This window comes from Eumetopias jubatus, unplaced genomic scaffold, assembly GCF_037043125.1.
Source record: "Eumetopias jubatus isolate StellerSeaLion01/CBP00866 unplaced genomic scaffold, mEumJub1_p1.0 scaffold_12, whole genome shotgun sequence".
In the NCBI taxonomy this organism is placed as follows: domain Eukaryota; kingdom Metazoa; phylum Chordata; class Mammalia; order Carnivora; family Otariidae; genus Eumetopias; species Eumetopias jubatus.
This window is the reverse complement of record NW_028274818.1, coordinates 38,183,088-38,207,143: the sequence shown is the minus strand read 5'-3', so window position 1 is coordinate 38,207,143 and position 24,056 is coordinate 38,183,088. Positions and strand designations below refer to the sequence as shown.

The 24,056-nt window shown below is 40.5% G+C and overlaps 1 long non-coding RNA gene across 2 annotated transcripts; it reads left to right on the top strand.

Moving 5' to 3' along the window:
• Nucleotides 1-96: 96 nt before the first annotated feature.
• Nucleotides 97-24,056, top strand: LOC148162798 (uncharacterized). 2 transcript variants are annotated; one of them, XR_015766509.1, is made up of 3 exons: nt 97-545; nt 18,612-18,677; nt 23,158-24,056. It is a non-coding gene; the product is annotated as an uncharacterized LOC148162798 (long non-coding RNA). The 2 variants fall into 2 exon arrangements; XR_003612639.2 differs by having other exon boundaries at nt 23,155-24,056.

Here is a 24,056-nt window from a genome sequence, read left to right as displayed (position 1 = left end):
CTAGAGTTAACCGACCTGGGGAGAGGGCGGGAGGCGGTGCAGAGGAGAGGGCGGGAGGCGGTGCAGAGGGGGTGGGGAGGGTGAGCGGAAGGGTGGGAGGCGGCCCGAGCAACTCGGCCCCTCGGAACTAGGAGCGAGGGGTTGGGAGAAACCGGGGAGGCCAAGAGATAGGCTTCGCCCTTTCCAGCCGGAGGGGCTCCCTAGGGCCAGGTCCACACTCGGGCAGAGGGCGAATTTGGCCTCGCCCCAGCACAGCTGGCTGTCAAGATCGGACCCCGCCTTTAGAGCAGACAGGACCACGTTTCAGAAATTCGTGCCACCTCGGCAGAGGGAAAATACCAGAAAGCGTTTCAGTCCAAATGAAGAGATTCGTCAGAAATCCGCCCCTGGTGAAGTTGGAATCTCCCACCCCGCTGGTGACGGAGGCGGATGAGACGGGTTGTGCCTGAGCAGACACGGTGACTCAACATTCTCGCTTGGACTTGAACCACCTCCTGTAGTTAGTACTTACTGGACACGCACATTCAGTGGGCTCTGGATTCCAGGTACCAAGCTTGTTATGTATGTTCCAGACACTGTCGTGCCCTAGGGAATGAAAGTTTCTGCTCTCAAGAGCACGTGTACGTAGCCTTGAGAGTCTTCTAGAGAAAATGTCCCGCCTGCTGCTACTTAGGAAACTAATTTTGAAGCAAAACAAACCGAAAGACTCCAAAATATTCATTATTAAAGTGAAATTGAAACTCGGGGTATCTAACTATGGGTTTAATCTAAAAAAGTGCTGCTATCTAGAAGCCTAAAACCTTCTGCATCTTCTTTTTAATGCCTCTTAATATCATTATTGTGGTGATGTATATCCGATATATGCCTCATATATACCAGATGCCTCTCAGTACAGGGGAAATACTACGTAATGCTAAACTTTAAGGAATATGTGCATTTTAATGCCTTCCTTGGCCACCCTATATAAATTGCCACATGCCACCAACCCCCACCCCCCTCCTTCTTAGTCCCCTTCCCTGCTTAATTTTTCTTCTTAGTGCTTACCACTATCTAAAATGTCCTATATTTTACTTATTTTTTTTTCCGGTTACTTTCTCCCTCCCCACTAGAAGGTAAGCTCCATGAGGGCAAGTCTGAAAATTTATTGCTATTTCTTAAATGACTGCAGCAAACAAGCATTGAATTACCATTGAATATTTTAAATAATTACTTGCTTTGTAAATGAATCCATTTCTTTTTTAAAAACATGCGAATTTCCCCTGCAAATGATTTTCTAAACACTGATTAGATAATATTTCATATTATGAAGCTGTGTTCTCTGAATGAACAAACAACTAAATGTGGAATCTAAAGACTTCAATCTTAGTTAAGAAGTTTGTTTTATGGGTTTCTGAAAAAGATACTGATCGTGGGCGCCTGGGTGGCTTGGTTGGTTAAGCAACTACCTTGGGCTCAGGTCATGATCCTGGAGTCCCAGGATCGAGTTCCGCTTCGGGCTCCTTGCTCAGCAGGGAGTCCTGCTTCTCCCTCTGACCCTCCCTGTCTCCTGTGCTCTTTCTTTCTCATTCTCTCTCTCAAATAAATAAATAAAATCTTAAAAAAAAAAGATACTGATCGCATTGCTTGATATTCCACACAACTTATTATTCAACATTCAGAAGCATTTTTAAAATACCTTCATGTACCATGAAACTTTCTACATAGCTTGCAGAAAAGTTGTTTAGAAATGGAATCCAATGGGTAGAATTTTAAATGGACCTTTCTTTGCTTGTGCCAGTCATACCTCCATTCCAGATAGTCACAGTAATCATTCAGATATCTGTAAACTTCTCACCCGCTTCCTGAAACCAGAAACTGGCAGATTATATTAGGCCTCTCATTTCCCCATTAGCCAGTGTGTGTTGGCGATTGTCTTCTGCTAGATCTGAAGAATAACTTCCCTCTCTGCACAGAGGCAGCTTCCTGAATGTACTTCTGCAAGGAGGCCATTCTTTCTGATTGTGTAGGCTTCTTCTGTCTAGAGATAATTTGCCTTTTCTGTGTCCTTAGCAAGAAGGATGGGGTTGAGAGTCCTCTGGGTATCCTGGATAACAGCCAGCATCTAATTTCCCTCCACATTTTTACCAGCTGGTACCTATTCTACTCTCACCCACTTTGTCATTTGCTTTTCCTGCCCATGGCAAAGCTCTGTATCTGAAACGATCACCATCTATGCGGAGGAGCATAGCATCAAGGGGGTTTAGGGTAGTGGAGAAAAGCATATCTAGAGATAGGCTACCTGGATTTGAATCCCAACTTTAGTACTCACTAGCTGCCCAACCTTGGGCAAGTTACTTGGCTGTTTTATAAGAGTACATGCTATTATGAGGAATAAAGGAGTGAATGATGCCTGGCACATGGTTTAGACATTCTTAGTTACAGTTTTTAAGGTAGTTTATATAGTGGTCCAGGGTCTGGATCCAATTGGCCTGGATTCAAATCCTAGCTCTTTCACTTTCTAGCTGGATGACTTTGGACCGGTTACTCTGTGCCTCAGTTTCTACAACTAGAAAATGAAGACCATATTCTTCATAAAATTGTTGTGAGAAATAAATGGCTAATAAGTATAAAGTGCTTAAATAGTGCCTGACCTCTGATCTATAGTAATCAGTACTATACTCAGTAAATGTTACCCAAAGCTATTATCAACTCATGTCTGCCCTCGAAGTTATATCTTGTTGTCATGTTATCTTAGATTTGACTCCATCTTGCCCTTGAAGCTTGCTTGCATTGTCCTGGAGTTACTCCAAGCTCTCTCTGACTGAATTTATGATTTTAGAGCCCCTCTCTGGAAGGTACTCTGAGAATGTTAGTATACACAGTGGTGTATACTAACTACCCTTGGCCTAACAAGAGGAAGATTTCTTATCAGAGGTGGTCAGCAGTTGAACAGACAATATCCAGGCAACAGATGCTATCTGTGTTGGACCATGTGTGTTGTGGATAGGATGCCTGAATTCCATAGAAAATTGAACTATGTGGGGCGCCTGGGTGGCACATTTAGTTGTGCATCTGACTCTTGGTTTTGGCTCAGGTCGTGATCTTGGGGTTATGGGATCGAGCCCTGCTTTGGGCTCCATGCTCAGTGGGGAGTCTGCTTGAGGATTCTCTCTCCCTCTCCCTCTGCCCCTCCCTCCCAAATAAATAAATCTTAAAAAAAGAAGAAAATTGAACTATGTGAGATTTAAAATTTCTTCTGACTCTAAATTTCTATGATATATGAAAAGTAAAATAAGATATTTCCAAAGAAAGGATTAGGCAAAATTCATATGCTTAGTTCGACAAAGTTCAATAAGTAAAGAATGGAGTACAGAAAGGGAAAAACCAGCAGTATCTCTTTGTAGTATCATTCCAGTCTCTTAACCTTGCCTTCTCTCTCTTGAAGCTTCAATGATAGATACTTATTAACCAGTTTAGGTATGAAATCATACTTTATATCATATGTTTAGAGGTATAAAACATAAACCTTACTCTCTGCCAGAGAGGACAGTACGGGGAGGATCACTTGGCTGGGAGTCGAGAGGAGATTGAGCTACATTATGGGTGTGGAATGCCAAGTCTGAGAGAGACTTGAATAAGTAACAGTTCAGCAATATGAGATCTCATATGGCATCCAGGAACCAAGGTCCAAGATGCTATCAAGTGTAATGTGGCTGTTCCTGAGCAAAGGTTTCCTGCAGTCTAAGAGGATAAGATGTAAACCAGAACAATGCTACTAGATGTAAAATCCACCATGTATCATGGGGAGGGGGGTAGATTTTAGCAGCCTTGACTTCAGTTTACATCACTATTACTGTGCTCTGTCCACCTGAGTGGCCAGATCTCTGCTGTTGTACTCTGTGGAAGGATTAAGTTGGGAATGGAGGAGTAGAGGAGGCTGGAAATCAGAATCCTCCCATGTGTACTTTATTTTCCCCATCAAGACATTGTGTGTGTGTGTGTGTGTGTGTGTGTGTGTAACACTTGCAGACAAGAATCCCAGGGTTTTCCCTTCTGTGTATTTTTGTCTTTCTTCTTGAGTTCTTACAAAGAAACCAAATGGAAGGGATGGGGTTGGGAACTGAAATTTCCAACTCTTTAATCAGTTGGTTTGTTCTCCTGGCAACCAACCCCATCCCTAGGTACTTTCCAAAAGTCGTTTCATTAGTATTACAAGGAAATCATCAGAGAAAAGTCCCAAGGTTTGAGAAGCTCTGTGCAAGAAACTTTGTTGTGAAAGCCAAATATATTGTTCTTACTATAAATCACAAAAACACATCAGCATTGTAGCTGGTATGTATTAGCAAGGCTAATTCCTGATCCCCAGGCTTGGGAGTGTGAGGTTGCTATTGTACCACCCCTTTGGTGAGAATTACCAAAGGAGGGCGCCTGGGTGGCTCAGTTGGTTAAGAGTTACCAAAGGAGCTGGGTGTGGCTGAATATGCAGACTGGAGGCCATACCAAACACAGAGGAGGACTAGCACAGGGAAGAAGAAATACACCACATTAGTCCACTCGGTGCTTCTAGTATGCCATGTTCACATTTATCATGCAATCTGACTCATGATCTGCTCTCCATCTTCCCTTAATTTAGCCAAATCCCACCCATCCTTTATGGTCCAGGTCAGCTCAACTCCCACTCCCTTCCTTAATCTATCTCCATGATTGGAGCCCCTAGAGATACCATCCTCTTCTGACCATTAACACCCCTGGAGCTACTCACTGAACATTTCCTGGTGGTTACCTAGCTTTTCTTTGCGTCTTTTAGCCCTTATCGAGAATTGAGCATCTTGAAGCCAGGGACTGGATTTTACTTTATAACACCCTCAGTACCTAAAAACCTTTTTACATGGCAGTGTAGGGGCCCAGGACAGGATGCCCCAAAATGGGCCACAGTGGCATGTTGATTACTTTGAATTAAAGCTACTGAAGAAACAGCCAGTGCACGGACACTCTGACCTTCCTCGCTCCTGCTGAAAATGGGAGATAAATCTCCTGTGTGAAAGGTACCCTCCCTGTACCAGGAGGTGGAGAGATAGGGAATCCTTATCACCAGAAATAGGGAATTTAGAGCCAAGAAGGCCATATAAACAAACCCTGTTACTTTTTACTAATTTACTACCTCAGCCCCCATTCTGTTTAGAATTTCATATTAATTGAGGGTCTGAACATAAGTTTTCTTTTTCCTGTCTACTCCTCACAAATTTATTGTCTCTTTGACTAAAAAGTATAAAAACTGCTTGTTGTGGTCATTTCCATAGGTTTCAGTTTCCTTAGGTCTCAATTTCATTACCCTCCATGGGCACATAATTAAAATTTGGGGTTTTTTTCTTTTCCTGTTAATCTGTCTCATGTCCATTTAATTTTTAGACCAGATAAAAGAAGTTTAAAGGGTACAGGAATATTTTTGCTCCTGGACAACAATTCATTTCATACAGAGTCACTGGCATCTAACTCAACAAATGCTTTTAGGTGACAGTGACTAATAGGAAAATGGCCAGCTCCATTATTGCAAAATTGTAAAATTTAATTTATATCAGAAGTTAAATCAGGCCCAAAATGTAAATAAACACACTTTATTTTATTTATTTATTTTATTTAAAATCAATTAGCCAACATATAGTACATCATTAGTTTCAGATGTTGTGTTCAATAATTCATCAGTTGCGTATAACACCCAGTGCTCATCACATGTACCCTCCTTAATACCCATCACCCAATTACCCCATTCCCCCCCCACCTCCCCTCCAGCAACCCTCAGTTTGTTTCCTATAGTTAAGAGGCTGTCATGGTTTTTCTCCCTCTCTGATTTCTTCCCATTCAGTTTTCCCTCCCTTCCCCTGTGGGCCTCTGTGCTGTTTCTTATATTCCACATATGAGTGAAACCATATGATAATTGTCTTTCTTTGATTGACTTCTTTCACTCAGCATAATACCCTCCAGTTCCACCCACGTTATCCATTGATCTGTCCATGGACATCTCAGCTCTTTCCACAGTTTGGCTATTGTGGACATTGCTGCTATAAACGTTGGGATTCAGGGGCCCCTTCAGATCACTACATTTGTATCTTTGGGGTAAATACCTACTAGTGCAATTGCTGGGTTGTAGGGTAGCTCTCTTTTTAACTTCTTGAGGAACCTCCATACTGTTTTCCAGAGTGGCTGCACCAGCTTGCATTCTCACCAACAGTGTAAGGGGGTTCCCCTTTCTCTGTATCCTTGCCAACATTTGTTGTTTCCTGACTTGTGAATTTTAGCCATTCTGACTGGTGTGAGGTGGTATCTCATTGTGGTTTTGATTTGTATTTCCCTGATGCCAAGTGTGTCTGTTGGCCATTTGTATGTCTTCTTTGGAGAAAGAAGTGTCTGTTCATGTCTTCTGCCCATTTCTTGGCTGGATTGTTTGTTTTTTGTGTGTTGAGTTTGATAAGTTCTTTACAGATCTTGGATACTAGGCCTTTATCTGATATGTCATTTGCAAATATCTTCTCCCATTCTGTCAGTTGTCTTTTGGTTTTGTGGACTGTTTCTTTTGCTGTGCAAAAGCTTTTTATCTTGATGAAATCCCAATAGTTCATTTTTGCCCTTGCTTCCCTTGCCTTTGGCGATGTTTCTAGGAAGAAGCTGCTGCGGCTGAGGTCGAAGAGGTTGCTGCCTGTGTTCTCCTTTAGGATTTTGATGGACTCCTGTCTAACATTTAGGTCTTTCATCCGTTTTGAGCATATCTTTGTGTATGTGGTGTAAGAAAATGGTCCAGTTTCATTCTTCTACATGTGGCTGTCCAATTTTCCAAACACCATTTGTTGAAGAGACAGTCCTTTTTCCATTGGATATTCTTTCCTGCTTTGTCGAAGATTAGTTGACCATAGAGTTGAGGGTCAATTTCTGGGTTCTCTATTCTGTTCCACTGATCTACGTGTCTGTTTTTGTGCCAATACCGTGTTGTCTTGATGATCACAGCTTTGTAATATAGCTTGAAGTCAGGCACTGTGATGCCACCAGCTTTGGTTTTCTTTTCCATCATTCCTCTGGCTATTCGGGATCCTTTCCGGTTCCATACAAATTTTAGGATTATTTGTTTCAGCTCTGTGAAAAATGTCAATGGTATTTTGATAGGGATTGTATTGAATGTGTATATTGCTCTGGGTAGCATATATATTTTAACAATATTTATTCTTCCAATCCATGAACATGGAATGTTTTCCCATTTCTTTGTGTTTTCCTCAATTTCTTTCATAAGTGTTCTATAGTTTCTAGAGTACAGATCCTTTACCTCTTTGGTTAGGTTTGTTCCTAGGTATCTTATGGTTTTTGACACAATTGTAAATGGGATCAACTCCTTAATTTTTGATTCTTCTGTCTCATTGTTAGTGTATAGAAATGCAACTGATTTCTTTTTTTTTAAAGATTTTATTTATTTATTTATTTGAGAGAGCGAGAAAGAGAGAGAGAGCACATGAGAGGGGGGAGGGTCAGAGGGAGAAGCAGACTCCCTGCTGAGCAGTAGGGAGCCTGATGCGGGACTCGATCCCGGGACTCCAGGATCATGATCTGAGCCGAAGGCAGTTGCTTAACCAACTGAGCCACCCAGGCGCCCCTGATTTCTTCTTTTTAAATTTAAATTCAATTAGCCAACACATATCATTAGTTTCCGATGTAGTATCCAATAATTCATCAGTTGTGTATACCACCAAGTGCTCATCATATCACGTGCCCTCCTTAATGCCCATCACTCAATTATCCCATCCCCTGAAAATGCAACTGCTTTTTGTGCATTGATTTTACATCCTGCCATGTTTCTGAATTCCTGTTTGAGTTCTAGCAATTTTGTGGTGGAATCTTTTGGGTTTTCCATATAAAGTATCATGTAATCTGCGAAGAGAGAGAGTTTGACTTCTTTGCCAATTTGAATGCCTTTTATTTCTTTTTGTTGTCTGATTGCAGATGCTAGGACTTCTAGTACTATATTGAACAACAGTGGTGAGAATGGGCATCCCTATCCTGTTCCTGACCTTGGGGGAAAAAATTGCAGGTTTTCCCCGTTGAGAATGATATTCACTGTGGGCTTTTCGTAGATGGCTTTTGTGATATTGAGGTATGTTCCCTCTATTCCTACACTGTGGAGAGTTTTAATCAAAGAAGGATGCTGTATTTTGTTAAATGCTTTGTCTGCTTCAATTGAGAGGATCATATGGTTCTTGTCCTTCCTTTATTAATGTGATGTGTCACATTGATTGATTTGCGAATGTTGAACCACCCTTGCAGCCCAGGAATAAATCCCATTTGGTCGTGGTGAATAATCCTTTTAATGTACTGTTGGATCCTATTGGCTAGTATCTTGGTGAGAATTTTGGCATCCATGTTCATCAGGAATATTGGTCTGTAATTCTCCTTTTTGGTGGGTTTTTTTTTCTGATTTTGGGTCCAAGGTAATGCTGGCCTCATAGAAGAAGTTTGGAAGTTTTCCTTCCATTTCTATTTTTTTGAAACAGTTTCAGAAGAATAGGTATTAGTTCTTTAAATGTTTGGTAGAAATCCCCCGGAAGCCACCTGGGCCTGGACTCTTGTTTGTTGGGAGATGTTTGATTACTGCTTCAATTTCCTTACTGGTTATAGGTCTGTTCAGGTTTTCTATTTCTTCCTGTTTCAGTTTTGGTAGTTTATAAGTTTCTAGAAGTGCATGTATTTCTTCCAGATTGCCTGATTTGTTGGCATATAGCTGCTCATAAAATGTTCTTAAAATTGTTTGTATTTCCTTGGTGTTAGTTGTGATCTCTCCTCTTTCGTTCATGATTTTATTAATTTGGGCCCTTTCTCTTTTCTTTTTGATAAGTCTGGCTAGGCGTTTATCAGTCTTATTCTTTCAAAGAGCCAGCTTTTAGTTTCATTGATCTGTTCTACTCTTCTTTTGGTTTCTATTCCATTGATTTCTGCTCTAATCTTTATTATTTCTTTTCTTCTTCCAGGTTTAGGCTTTATTTGCTATTCTTTCTCCAGCTTCTTTAGGTGTAGGTTAGCTTGTGTATTTAAGACTTTTCTAATTTTTTGAGAAAGGCTTGTATTGCTATGTACTTCCCTCTTAGGAATGCCTTTGCTTCATCCCAAAGGTTTTGAACAGTTGTGTTTTCATTTTCATTTGTTTCCATGAATTTTTTAAGTTCTTCTCTAATTTCCTGGTTGACCCATTCATTCTTTAGTAGGATGCTCTTTAACCTCGAAGTATTTGAGTTCCTTCCAAATTTCCTCTTGTGATTGAGTTCAAGTTTCAAAGCATTGTGGTCTGAAAATACATAGGGAATAATACCAATGTTTTGGTACCAGATGAGACCTGATTTGTGACCCAGTATGTGATTTATTCTGGAGAATGTTCCATGTACGCTTGAGAAGAATGTGTATTTTGTTGCTTTAGTATAGAATCCTCTATGTGTATCTGTGAGGTCCATCTGGTCCAGTGTGTCATTCAAAGTCCTTGTTTCCTTGTTGATCTCCTGCTTAGATGATCTGTCTATTGCTGTGAGTGGGGTGTTAAAGTCTGCTACTATTATTGTATTATTATCAATGTGTTTTTTTTTTTAAGGTTGTATTTATTTATTTAACACACACACACACACACAGAGAGAGCACAAGCAGGGGGAGCTGCAGGCAGAGGGAGAGGGAGAAGCAGGCTCCCCGCCAGGCAAGGAGCCTGATGCGGGGCTTGATCCCAGGACCCTGGGATCATGACCTGAGCCAAAGGCAGATGCCCAACCGACTGAGCCACCCAGGCACCCCCAATGTGTTTCTTTAGTTTTATTATTAATTGGTTTATATAATTGGCTGCTCCCAAGTTAGGAGCATAAATATTTATAATGTTAGATCTTCCTGTTGGATAGACCCTGTAAGTATGATATAGTGTCCCTCTTCATCCCTTACTACAGTCTTTGGTTTAAAATCTAATTTGTCTGATATAAGGTTGCTACCCCAGCTTTTTTTGGATGTCCATTAGCATGATAAATGGTCCTCCACTCCTCTCACTTTCAATCTGGAGGTGTCTTTGGGTCTAAAATGAGTCTCTTATAGACAGCATATTGATGGGTCTTGCTTTTTTGTCCAGTCTGATACCCTGTGTCTTTTGATTGGAGCATTTAGCCCATTTACTTCAGCGTAACTATCAAAAGATACTAATTTAGTGCCATTTTATTATCTGTAAAGTCACTGTTTCTGTATATTGTCTCTGTTCCTTTGTGGTCTATGTTACTTTTGGGCTCTCTTTGCTTACAGGATCCCCTTTAATATTTCTTGCAGGGCTGGTTTAGTGATTACAAATTCTTTTAGTTTCTGTTTGTCCTGGAAGCTCTTTATTTCTTCTTCCATTCTGAATGACAGCTTTGCTGGATAAAGTATTCTTGGCTGCATGTTTTTCTCATTTAGTGCCCTGAATATATCATGCCAGCCCTTTCTGGCCTGCCAGGTCTCTATGGTAGGTCTGCTGCCAGTCTAATATTCCCACCCTTGTAGGTTAGGGAGCTCTTGTCTTGAGCTGCTTTCAGGATTTTCTCTTTATCTCTGAAATTGGCAAGCTCCACTATTATATGTCAGGGTGTTGATCTATTTTTATTGATTTTTGAGGGGGATTCTCTGTGTCTCCTGGACTTAAATGCCTATTTCCTTCCCCAGATTAGGGAAATTCTCAGCTATGATTTGCCCAAATGTACCTTGTCTCCCTCTCTTTCTTCTTCCTCTGGGACTCAATAATTCTAATATTGTTTCATTTTATGGTATTGCTGATTTCCTGAAGCCTCCCCTCATGGTCCATTAGTTGTTTTCCTCTCTTTTCCTCAGCTTCCTTCCCTTCTATCATTTTATCTTCTATGTCAGTGACTCTCTCTTCTGCCTCATTTACGCTAGCTGTTAGAGCATCCATTTTCGACTGCATCTCAGTTAAAGGAATTTTAACTTCGGCCTGATTAGATTTTATTTCTGCACTAAGAGATTCTCTAGTGTCTTCTATGCTTTTTTTCAAACCCAGCTAGTAACTATATAATTGTTATTCTGAATTCAATTTCTGACATTTTATTATATCTGTATCAATTAGCTCTATGGCAGAGAGTATTACCTCGGGTTCTTTTGCTGTGAACTTCTTCTAGTCATTTTGTCCAGACAGGAATAAATGACAAAGAGAACAAAGTCAAAAATATCAACCATGACCCCAGCAAAATACACCCTAGACAAATCTGAAGAGGTAAGAAACCAAAAAAGAAAAGAAAAGAAAAAGAAAAAGAAGGTAAAAAGAGAGAATATAATCTCACAGGTGGACAAAACAGGGTGATCCACTTGGTCCTGGGTATATTTTGGTCTGTTTGTTAGAAGATACTAAATCCCAAAATTATAAAGAGAGAAAAACTTTTATATATATATATAAAAGCAGTGAAAGGAAGCCAAAAATGAAGAATATATCTATAAAATGTAAATGTAAAAATGAAAATTAAAAAAAAGACTTAAAAACAAAGAGTTGATAAAATAAGAAACAAATTGAATAGGGAAAAAAAGGAAAAAGAAAAAGAAAATTTTAAACTGAAAGACTAAAGACTCATGAGAAAAAAACCCTCAATTTCTATATACTATTTTCCCCAGCACAGGAGTTTTTCAGTTCTGAATGATCCGTAAACTTGGTATTTGCCTAATGTTCCTGCTGATCTTCTGGGCGAGAGGCTTGTTGCACTGATTCTCAGGTGTCTTTGCCTGGGCAGAGTTGCAGCACCCCTTGCCAGGGGTTCTGGCTCAGTGTAAGCTGCTTCTCGTTGTTCAATGTGGCTTTTGTTCCCTGAAGACTTTTCCTGCCGCTTTAGAGGATGAAAAAAAAAAAAAGTAAAAATGGTAGCACCTGATCTCCAGACCCAGAGCTAGACAGTCGTGGCTCCCACTCTTCAGTGCACCCTCCGGGAAAGGCAGTCAGTCCCTTTCATGTGCGCCAAACCCCGCAGACTCCTGCGGTGCACCCTGCATCAATGCTCCCAGGGAGGGGAGCGGGGTCTCACTGGGGCCCTACGGCTGGCTAGGCCCCTACTCGGGAAGCTGTTGCCGGATCCTGCACGCACCTGCGCCGCCGCTCCCCTGGGGGAAGGAGCAGGGTCTCCCAGGGGTTGTCGCTTGCTGGACCTCTGCTTGGAGAGCAGTTGCACAGTCATGCCACACTCCCAGTTTATGGCCACATCCAGCTGAGAGGCCACTCAGGGGCTCACTAATTGTAGCCAGTTTCCCCACTCTAATGCTTGGGAGCTCTGCCACACTCAGGCACCCCTGGTCCTTCTGTGACCCCGGGGATCCTGAGACCACACTGTCCCACCTAGGATTCTGCCCAATTTGCCACCTGAGCACCTTTCAGGCAGGGACGTCCCTCACAGAAGCAGACCTCTAAAAGTTCCAATTTTGCACTCCGGGGCTATATCACTTTCCGGTAGCCGGCTTCTGGAGGCTCCATCCCCTCCGTCGTTTATCTTCCCCTCAGATTCGCATCTCTGCACCTCCTACCTTGCAAAAAGCGGTCTCTTTTCTATTTGTAGAATTGCAGCCATTCTTTTCTTAGATCGCCAGTTGAGTTCACAGGTGTTCAGAATGAGTGGATAGATAACTAGCTGAATTCAAGGGACCAGATGAAGTACAGGTTCCCTATTCTTTCACCATCTTCCCTCTCCCTCCTAAACACACTTTAAATTCAAGTTTACATATTTGGCCATGATTGTGCATGCCTGGTGTTGTATCTTATAACCTTAGAGTAGGAATGAAGTAAGACCTTGGTGAGGTTTGAAGTGAGTAGCTATCGGGGAGGGGAAAATTTCCCCCTTACCCTCTTAGTTAAAAATATTAAAATATTAAAACAATGTAAGACAGATTAACAGGAGAAAACAAAGTTAATTAATGTACACATGGGGAATCCACATAAACATAAGACATTCCAAAGACAGTCAGGCAAAATGAAGTATATATGTCATCCCAAACTAAGGAGAAGGGGTAGGGGTTTAGTAATTCAAAAGAAAGGAAGTAATTCACAGGAAGATGAAACAGAGCAAATGTCTGGTGAACAGATGTTTTCTGGGCCATACAGAAACACTGGGACACAGGAATTTTAACAATCTTGGCTTGGTTCCTCCCTTCCTACCACACCTAGTCCATATTATCATGTAGTTGTCTGTGGAGCAGGTCCTCTATCTCAATTCTTTTAGAAAGTTAGGGGTGTGAAAATGAGTAAAGGAAACCTCATTTCAAATGGAGTCTCAAAGCCCTGATGGGGGTGGGGGAAGGGTGGGGAGCTCTCACACATCCTTGCAGCCTGAATAACCAGTAGGGAAAAAGAAGATAAGAATTATCTTGACAAGGGAGGACATTTTCTACCTAGGTATTTATCTCCTGCTCTTAAGAAAAATAAGAAAGAGCCCTCTGTGCCCCAGCAACAATGCGTTAGTCACTGTTTACAGCCAATGAGAGCCCTCCACAACCCCAAACTCTTGTTCTTCTCCAATGAACTTTTGTTCAAAATAACCCTCCCCAATTTCCTTCTAAAACCTAATAAAAGCTAACCTGCCCTTTGTCTCTTTGGACTTGCCTGTGGCTCACCATAGCTTGCTTGTCCTGAATTGCAATTCCTCTGCCATTCCCAAATAAAGTAACTGACTATTTTATTTGTAAGGTTGACGGGGGAAGGTCAAAGGTTCTTCCTGTGCCTTTTGGGCCTTGATTTCAAAATAATCCGCATGCCAAAGCAGCACATCCTGGGTGGCCTGCCCTGAACCTCAACAGTTTCTTCCTCTGAGGCTTTCTTAGTAAGTTTCACATATTGAAAGCTGAGCTGGTGGGTGTGGAAAGTTAGTAGCTGAGTGGCAAGAGATCCATAAAGGGAGAAAACAACAAATAGAATGAGGATAAACAAACAGAAAAGAACAAATTGAAGCCCATTACCCCACACCCCGTTAGACCAGTCTCCTACTCCTGGGAATAGGTCAGTCCCATATAGTGGGTAAATTTAATTTATCTGATGAAAATTACTAATCTTTTCTTTTAACAGGTTGAAGTTAGACATAGAAGTGACATTTTTCACCCATGATTACAAATTCCTCCTTGTTGAGCTAAAGAGACACATTTTGGGGTGGCAGATTTCACTTCCCTACAGTCCTGCCTTTGAAATTTCCCCAAGAAGGTTCATCGTCCAGAAGTCGAACTGGTAGATTGTTTCATCTCATCGAACTAGATTCTTGGTCCTAACAATAGGTCAGTTCAGTAAATTCCTTTCAGTAGGTCATTTTGCAGATAGACTCCCAAAGTTAGGCCTGTATTATGCAAATAATTAGGTATTGAATAAGAGGCATTTCTGTGGGAACAAAGAAAAACAACAGTTAATGGGTTAATGGTTAGAGTACATTTTAAACCAGTTTCTGAGTTCTGAGGGTAACCAGTTGAGAAGATTTCTAGATGTCAGGCTTACGCATTTCGAGATGGAGTGAAGGCAGCCATGGATCATCTGATACTTTCCTAGTTTGCAGGTTGAATGTCTCTGGTAATTTTTCTGAGTGGCCCCCACAGCAACAGGCAACAAGGATGGTCCATACATGAGCTATTGTGGTAATTCCCCTGAAGTTCATGTATCAGGTTGTCCAAATTTAGTTTGCATGGCTTTGGGAAAAGCACAGTTTTAGCTCTTAATGATCCTAAGACAGGATAGTAGGGGAAAAATTGGAAATAGGAGTTTGGAGATTTGTAGCTAGAAGACTTTAGGCTCCAGTCCAGTTTGTGATGAATAGTATTAGCTTCTAATATCCACAAAGATGTGTTATTGAAACGTAATTTTTCTATTTATAAATACTGTCATTTCTACCAAAGATAGCCAAATTAAGACTAATCTGTTTGCAAAATAAGTCTACTTTGAATAAATTTGGCCTGATTATTTACATAAAGACTAGCAAGAATAGCAACTGATCATTTACGCTCCTTTAAATTTGCTTCCTGGAACTTTTCATAAGGCATCTCCAGGTTGAACTCTTAACAACTTCTCAAGGTGAAGAGGTCAAACCAAATACTTGCCATGAGTCTTGTAATACCTATAGATTTGGGTTAATTCCTCTCTTCTTGGTGTCTCCCAAAAATCCTGAGGTACTTGCACCTGCCAGGAAGTGACCTTCCTTACTCATCTGATAAAGCTGCTGGGAACTCTGTGAGCAAGGTACCAAGGTGATATTTCCAAGGGGTTTAATTGACTCCATAAAGTGAACCTTAGTTCCTTAAAGCTATACCTGAGTCTATGCATGCCTCTTTTAAATATGACATTCCAGGCAAAGCCTCTGTAATATAACCAGCTTCCAATTGTGTCCTGTTACAAGGAGAACAGATTCTTATTGAACTTGGGCAAATAACTATATTGCCATAGAATATAAGAATATTCACTGAGTGTTTCTGAATTCTGGAGAGATCAGGTAGGGAGAAAAAGATATTTCAATTCTGCTTACAAAGGTGTAATTTACCAAATTGCTGTAAGTCATAGTTAGCTTAAGAGGAAAGGCTTCCTTCTATCTGGAAAACAGAAGATTAAAGAACCAACTATATTTTAAATAAAAAGTCATAAAAATTATAATCGTCCTCATCAGTTCATTTAGTCCCATATAATTCTTGGTCTGCTTGAATTCAGTCTTTTCATTAGTTTCAGAAACTTACCTAGTTTTATGGATATTTACATCTATTTAATTCATTTATTAATAATCATACTTAGCTTGCTTATGAAAATTTCACGAGACATTAAAGCAGTTAGCCATCATCTTAAGTTACTTTTTGCTGGCACTTTTGGTAACAAAGATAACATGAGCTTGTTTGACTTTTAGTAAACCAAAGTGGAAAAGTATCATACTTTATGCCAATAACTCTAAAGACATGTCTATATATTTTTTTCAGCATCTGCATCACACTTTTTTCCTCTTTTTTAATTGAAGTGTAATTAACATACAATGTTACATTAGTTTCAGGTGTACAATATAGTGAGTTGACAATTCTATACATTACTCAGTGCTCATCACAATAAGTGTGCTCTTAATCCCCTTCACCTATCTCACCCATCCCACCCCCCTCCCCTCTGGTAACCATCAGTTTTCTGTATTTAAGAGTCTGTGGGGCGCCTGGGTGGCTCAGTTGGTTAATCGACTGCCTTCGGCTCAGGTCATGATCCTGGAGTCCCGGGATTGAGTCCCGCAGAGCAGGGAGCCTGCTTCTCCCTCTGACCCTCTTCCCTCTCGTGCTCTCTATCTCAAATAAATAAATAAAATCTTAAAAAAAAAAAAGAGTCTGTGGTTTTGGGGCACCTAGGTGGCTCAGTCGTTAAGCATCTGCCTTCGGCTCAGGTCATGGCCCCAGGGTCCCGGGATGGAGCCCCGCATCGGGCTCCCTGCTCAGCGGGAAGCCTGCTTCTCCCTCTCCCACTCCCCCTGCTTGTGTTCCCTCTCTCGCTGTGTCTCTCTCTGCCAAATAAATAAATAAAATCTTTAAAAAATAATAGTAATAAATTAATAAAACCGTAAAAAAAGAGTCTGTGGTTTGTTTGTCTCTTTTTTTCTGTTTGTTCATTTGTTTTCTTTCATAACTTCCACATATGAGTGAAATCATCTGATATTTGTCTTTGTCTGACTGACTTTATTCCACTTAGTGTTATACCCTCTAGGTCCATCCATGTCATTGCAAACGGGAAGATTTCATTCTTTGTATGGCTGAGTAATATTCCATTGCATATATTGTGTGTTATATAATATTCCATTGTATATATTACATATATATCACATCTTCTTTATCCGTTCATCTATGGCAGGACACTTGGGTTGTTTCCATCTTAGCTGTTGTAAATAATATTGCAACAAACATAGGAGTGCATATATCTTTTCAAATTAGCATTTTCATTTTCTTTGGGTAAATACCCAGTAGTGTGATTCCTGGATCATATGGTAGTTCTATTTTTAATTTTTTGACAAACTTCCATACTGTTTCCACAGTGGCTGCATCAGTTTACATTCCCACCAACAGTGCATGAAGGGTCCTTTTTCTCCAGATCCTCACCAGCACGTGTTGTTTCTTATGTTTTTGATTTAAGCCATTATGATAGGGTGAGGTAATATCTCATTGTAGTTTTGATTTGCACGTCCCTGATGATGAGTGATGTTGAACATCTTTTCATGTGTCTGTTGGCTGTCTGTATTTCTTATATTAATTAAACCAACAAATTTAAACTTAGCTTTTATTTACTGAAAATTTTCCTAGATCACAGGAACTTGAAAAACAGGTTACTTTCTATTATATTTTTGAGATTTAGAAATGCTTAATTTTAGGCCAATTAAATAGAGCTCTCTTACAAATTAATTTTGGTAATACTATCAGGAGGTAGAAAAATACCATATTTATAATGTGTAAAGCAGAGGTTTTTATAGCTTTCCATTTTAAAATTTTAGCTATGAATCAGGTATAACAATATAAAAACTCACTAGTTTGTAAGTTAAGTTTATCTGCTTGGATAGCTACAGCTTTTTACTCATAATATTTGTGGAGAAGGCACATGATTTATATTCGTCCTTGACAAGTAATCTTATAGAAGCTGTGGAGCACTTTGTATTTCTTAAAAGGTCCCTAACCCGGTCCCCCATGTAGTCTGAGGGTTGGCATTGTTTTAGATACCTCCCGGGGTGTTTATATTTCAAATACAAGGTAAGATTCATATCTTGAAAGGACAGAGAAAGAATAAGTTCCTCCAAGAAGGACTTTGGTTTTTTAAGGCCAATAATTTTACAAGCCTTATGAGAAAAATAGGGGAAGTTTTAGGACTGGTAAAAAGGAATAGATGGACTTTGCATTGCCTCTAGAGCTGCATTTTTTAATTTAGTAAAGATTTGTAATATAAGGATAATTGCTCTCCATTTTTTCCCCCAAGGAATAACAAGGGGTTGATCTGCCCACCCAGTTACATTAGCTCCAATTTGCTTTATTTCTCTGGATTGGTAAAAAGAAAACCACAGGCCCAAAATGGTGTTATGTAGGTTAAGGCCCCATGTCAGTAAACCAAGGCTTAATACCTAACCTGACTGCAGTTTCTTTAACCCCCCAGAATTTTTAACCAGTCAACATGGGAATTTCCTGGGGCGCCTGGGTGGCTCAGTCGTTAAGCGTCTGCCTTCGGCTCAGGTCATGATCTCAGGGTCCGGGGATCGAGCCCCACATCGGGCTCCCTGCTCCGTGGGAAGCCTGCATCTCCCTCTCCTACTCCCCCTTCTTGTGTTCCCTCCCTCGCTGTGTATCTCTCTCTCTCTGTCAAATAAATAAATAAAATCTTTAAAAAAAAAAAAAAAAGGGAATTTCCTGGTCAGCACTAGGAAGTTTACTTAGGAGGGTGACCTTTCCTAAAACAATGGATTCTTTGCTAATAATTTCCTTTTTACCCACTTCCTCTCTCCCCTTAAAAACCTTTTTCCTTTCCTGCAGCCCTTTGGAGCTCCCCTCTACTTGCTAGATGGGATGCTGCCTGATTCATGAATTGATTAAATAAAGCCAATTACACCTTCAAAAATTTCCTCAGTTGAATTTTTGTTAATTAACAGATTTGGTGGCAGTGATGGGATCCAAAGTGAACTTCTGGCAGCATTTGGGGACAACAAGAAATACAGGTGCGGTACCCACAAAAACTTTGAGTTCACTCTCTTTCTCACATTTCCAAGGGCTATAGGTGAGTTCCTCTTGGTTCTGAGCTGTCAGTTCTGCCTAGAGCTCACGAGGGCTGGCAGTTTTGCTTGGAAGCCTGACTGAGCTGGCAGAAAGTTCTGCCCAGAGCCAAGGCCCTAGACCTTTCAGACCATAGATCCCCTGGGGGGAAAAACCTCACCAAGGTTCCATGGGAATTGATGGTATGCGCACAGGGCCTTCTTGTCGTCAAGATGAAGTAACATCTCTTGGTAACTGCCAATACTTTAAGGTGCACATGTTTGTTTGTCTTGTTTTATGGAGATAAAGGCTACTGCTAGAGGGGATCTCAGAGGCCAAAAAGCCACAAAAATCGGTGGGCATGGGTCAAGCATTTAAAGGCTGCTGGAGCTCTGGCCACCTCAAGAAGACTCCTGTGATAGGATAAGTGGGTCACAGAATGGGTTAGATTGACACTGGGTCACCTGCCAACCTCAAGAAAATTTCAATGCAATGAGGTACACTGTCAAACACAACCCCCAATCCAGTGGCATGTTCCTTTTAAGTATTACTTTGGCTCTAAGAAACCCAAAGGCTTAGCTAATGGGATCCTTAAATCCTAGAGTCAAGTGTGCCACCTTTCAGCACATTTTATGTCTAAGAGCTATAGTCCGGGAAGTTGTAGATGTGTAGCAAAAACAGCAAATCTTACTAAGCTGGTTTTGTGTCCTGAGGAACTTCGGTCAGTAACCATCAGGTTGAAGACCCCAAAATAAGCGTGGACAAAAATGTTGGTTAACTCTATTTGCGGCCAAGGTCCTGCCAAAGTGCTGCCAGCCCTTAGGAGAATTACAACAGAGAAGAACAATAACCAGGATGGGGAAGGTTCCAATTAGCTACAATCATTTAAGAAGTGCACTTGAAAAGGTTCCCAAATTAAGCAGAATGGGACACCTGTTTTAATTGGCAAGCAGAAGCCTCCAAAAGGTTTTCAAAATTCCAAAGGAGTTTCATCAAATGACTCTCGGTGCAAAAGGCTAATGAAAAATTAAAGCTGTAATGGTACTTAAAACACCGTAAGACTGATGTAACTCCTACTGCTTCTCTCTTTTCCTCTTTGGAGTGCTCATTCTACTAATTCTCTGCCTAAATTGTTTTTCTATCTCTAAACAGACTACACAACCATGAACAAAAGTCTACCAAGTGAATGGCCTTACAGACACCCCCATATCTCCCTTCAAAGTAGAGTCCCTATATGGGTCCCTCCTAGAGTTGTCAAAACTAAGGAATTTTCTGGAACACTGCTATGTTATTTCCTTAAACAGCCAAAGAGAAACTGGTAAATACCTGCAGAGGGGATCCCAGAAAAACTGGCAGAAGCCCACAAAGGGCGAAATTCCTTATCAGAATCAGCTCTTCCGAATCTCTGTCTGTGGTGCACAGTCAAGAGAAGACAATAACATTTCCATTGTCCCTTCCTTTCCAAATCCAGACCTACTGACTACTGATCCTTTCTCTCCCAGGGAAAGCTACTGTCTTCTTGCTTGACTCATTTTCACAACGGGGCCTGGCTTTCCGCCTGCCTGGGACATGCTGATTCTCTCTTTTGGCTCTCATTGGGAGCAACTCTGGATTTGGGGAAAGTAATAAATATCCTTTGCATCCTGTCTGAGGACCCCTCTTACACCAAAGGGGAGTTATTCAATACTGCCAAAAATATCTAAAGTTAAAACTATGTACGCAAAGGGAAAAAGTAAATTGAAGACAATGTAGTTGAGTAGATTACAAAACTAGAAATGCAACTCTAAAGGCAATTCAAAGTTCACCTATTCTTTTACCAATCCCAAAACTTCCCCTATTACATGACTTTAAACTATTGGCTTTAGGAAACCAAAATCCTTCAAAAAAAAAAAAAAACAAAAACAAAAAACCTTGCATTCTTTCTCTGTCGCTTAGAGTCATACATCTTATCACGTATTTAAAACAAACACGGCTCACAATTGCCTGAGACCGAAAGAGAAAAGAGGGAAAGAACCCCTTTTCACATACAAACTGCTGAAAGGACCCTTGTGCCCAAACTCCAGTAGAATCTCCTTAAGATTAATTCAAGGGACACATAGAAATCTTAAAAATTTTCTCCACAAAGATCCTCCACTGTAGGGTCTTTGCAACTATCTGTGTGTATGTCTCTCTGTCTGCATATATGTAGTAAATGGGAGCTACTGTTCTACCACCAGATGGTGCTGCTAAAATTAATTTGCCCAGGCAAGTGCTTGTAAGGACTGGACATCTAAAACTCTCAGAAAGATAAAAACTAACCAAAATGTGTTTTTTTCAAGTTCTCGTGATCTGGAAAAATACTGGTTTGGGTTGTTGGTTTAATTGAAATAGATGTGTCTTTAGAGTTAACAGCATTAAAATTAAAAATTTAATTCTGCCTGGGTTTACAAAAAGTCAAATAAGTTGATGTGATCTCTGTTATAAAATGTAAAAAAAAGGGGGGGCATCTGGGTGTCTCAGTTGTTTAAGCGTATGACTTCAGCTCAGGTCATGATCCCAGGGTCCTAGGATTGAGTCCCATATGGGGCTCCCTGCTCAGCTGGGGAGTCTGCTTCTCCCTCTGTCCCTCCCCACCCCAACCCCGGCTTGTGCTCCCACATGCTCTCTCTCTCTCTCAAAAATAAATTTAAAAAATCTTAAAAAAAAAATAAATAAATAAAATGTTGAAAAAAAAAGAAGAAGAAGAAAAGAAAAACCCAGCTTGGGAGAATTAACTGACCTTGATGTCTCATGAAGTTTTTTGGGGGTAATCTAAACATAATTATTAAAAACAAGTAAATTAAATAGGTGTAAATAAAATAAAATAAAATAAAATTTTAGGTAAACTTTTAAGTAGTCTCCCAAATCTTTTTGGTAACCTAAAACCCTAAAGTTTTGCTGAGTTATGTTAAATGATAAATTAAGTTAAATTCATTAAATATCTAGATCATTTCTAAATAATATAAAATACTGAAATGTCAATTACTGGACATAGATTTATTTGCTTTTTGGCTTCCTTATTACAGAGAAACTAAAGATATGTTTGGGTCTGTTAGTAAACATGCTTGGGATTTATTAAATATTATATGATGGGGGGTGGCTGACTGGTTCAGTTGGGAGAGAACATGCGACTCTTGATCTTAGGGTTGTGAGTTTGAGCCCCATGTTGGGGGTAGAGATTACTTAAAAATCAAATCTTCAAAAAGAAAAAGATTATACTATGAAAAAGTACATTTCTAAAAATTGTGAAATATATTCATCAGTATACCAACTTAAAAAAAAATACTGGTGTAACAGAGTTCATCATTGCTTATTTAATAGCTTTCACTAGAAATTAAGGGTTTCTTTTTTTTTTAAGATTCTACTTATTTATTTGAGAGAGAGAGAGCAAGAGAGAGCATGAGAGGGGAGAGGGTCAGAAGGAGAGGCAGACTCCCCACTGAGCAGGGAGCCCGAGGTGGGACTTAATCCTGGGACTCCAGGATCATGACCTGAGCCAAGGCAGCTGCCTAACCAACTGAGCCACCCAGGCGCCCGAAATTAAGGTTTCTAAGAGCCAAAAAATTCTAGTAAGGGAAACAACACTCCATGCAAAAGAAGTAAGATGTGTATTTTTGGTTAAAATAAGTAAGAGGGATGGGAATACATTTTAGTTGAGAGAGAAGAAAGTAATCCCGTCCTAAAGTGAGGCTGGTTATTTAAAGATGGAAACCTCAGGACAAAATCCAAACGTAAAAAGTGAAGTTGCAAAAGATTTGTGAAAAAGGAATCGTTGGAAAGGAATTTATGGGTGGTCAGGACTAAGATGAAAATGAGTATGTTTTAATATCAAAAGTACGTTGGTACAAAATCAAAATTTGTTTTTCTCTCTGTTAAAAGGACAAAGGGTATTTTTTGTTGGTTTGTTTGTTTAGGCTTTTGGTCTGCTTAAGTCTTTTTAACCTGGAATATTCCAAAAGATTTGCTAAACTAAGTAGGCTCATTTGATATGTTAAAACATATAGGAAGCATTGCCAAATAAGAAGTAATACTAAGTTTTCTTTATGTTGTATTTGTAAGATTTGGCACATGTGAAAACCCATTCTGCTTCTACAAACAATGGTCCCTCACTACCAGACGTTTGCCATCCCGGTACCCTTGTAACATAGCAATAGTCCAATCCTGAATCTGAGAAATTGAACAATGGCTGTAAATTAAACAGTCAGGGATATGGGAAAACCAAGACAGCTGCTCGGTTTTCCCCAGGTCCCTGGCAAGTCCCATTTTTTGGGTTTTGCATTCCTTTACCCAGCATAAGGAATTTAAGATGACTCAAGTTATAAATAGACATTGGTGAGGAGACTTTTATAATAGTGCAAGAACAGTCCACAAGCAATATCTGACTTGTCAGGTGCATAATCCTAAAAAAATTGTTTTTGTCTCCAGCAGCCTCAGACAAGACGACTTCCCTTTGGACCCTTTGAACACCTACGGCTGGACTTCATTCAACTGCCACTTCATATGGGTGATCAATATGTTCCTGTTACTGTTTGTATGTTTTTCCATATGGGTTTCCCATGGCAAGTCAGGTGACTTTACAATGGGTAAAAAAAAAAAAAAGAATGTGTAAAAAAAATGTACTTCCCACTTGGGGTACACCTTCTATAATCTCTGGTGATTGGGGCACTTCACCAGGCAAATCACATGAGCCTTAATAAAAACCTTACAAACTTCCTAAAATTCTACCAGTGTACTACTTTCTGCTGACCTTGGTTGTCTCATGAAAGCATGACCAGCTACTGTAAGTCTCTAATGTCTATCATCCACAGGTTAAAGAAGGCTCCCTGGGGGCGCTTGGGTGGCTCAGTCATTAAGCATCTGTCTTTGGCTCATGATCCCGGGGTCGAGCCCCACATTGGGCTCCCTGCTCCATGGGAAGCCTGCTTCTCCCTCTCCCACTCCCCCTGCTTGTGTTCCCTCTCTTGCTGTGTCTCTCTCTGTCAAATAAATTATTTATTATAATAAATAAAGCAGGGAGCCCGATGTGGGGCTCGATCCCAAGACCCTGGGATCATGGCCCAAGCCGAAGGCAGACGCTTAACAACTGAGCCATCCAGGTGCCCCTAAAATCTTTAAAATAAAAGGGGCACCCCAGATTCCAATTCAAAAGATTCTGTTGGTCCCAGTTTAGAGCCTGATGATTAGGTGTTCTGAAAATGTTATCAGAGAAAGACAGCCCTTGAGCCCCATTGAAAGGGACTTTAGCAAGTGCTCCTGGTGACCAACACTGCTGCAAAAGTAGAAGGTATTGAGCCTTGGGTACACACTTCACGGCTGAAGAAGGGCTC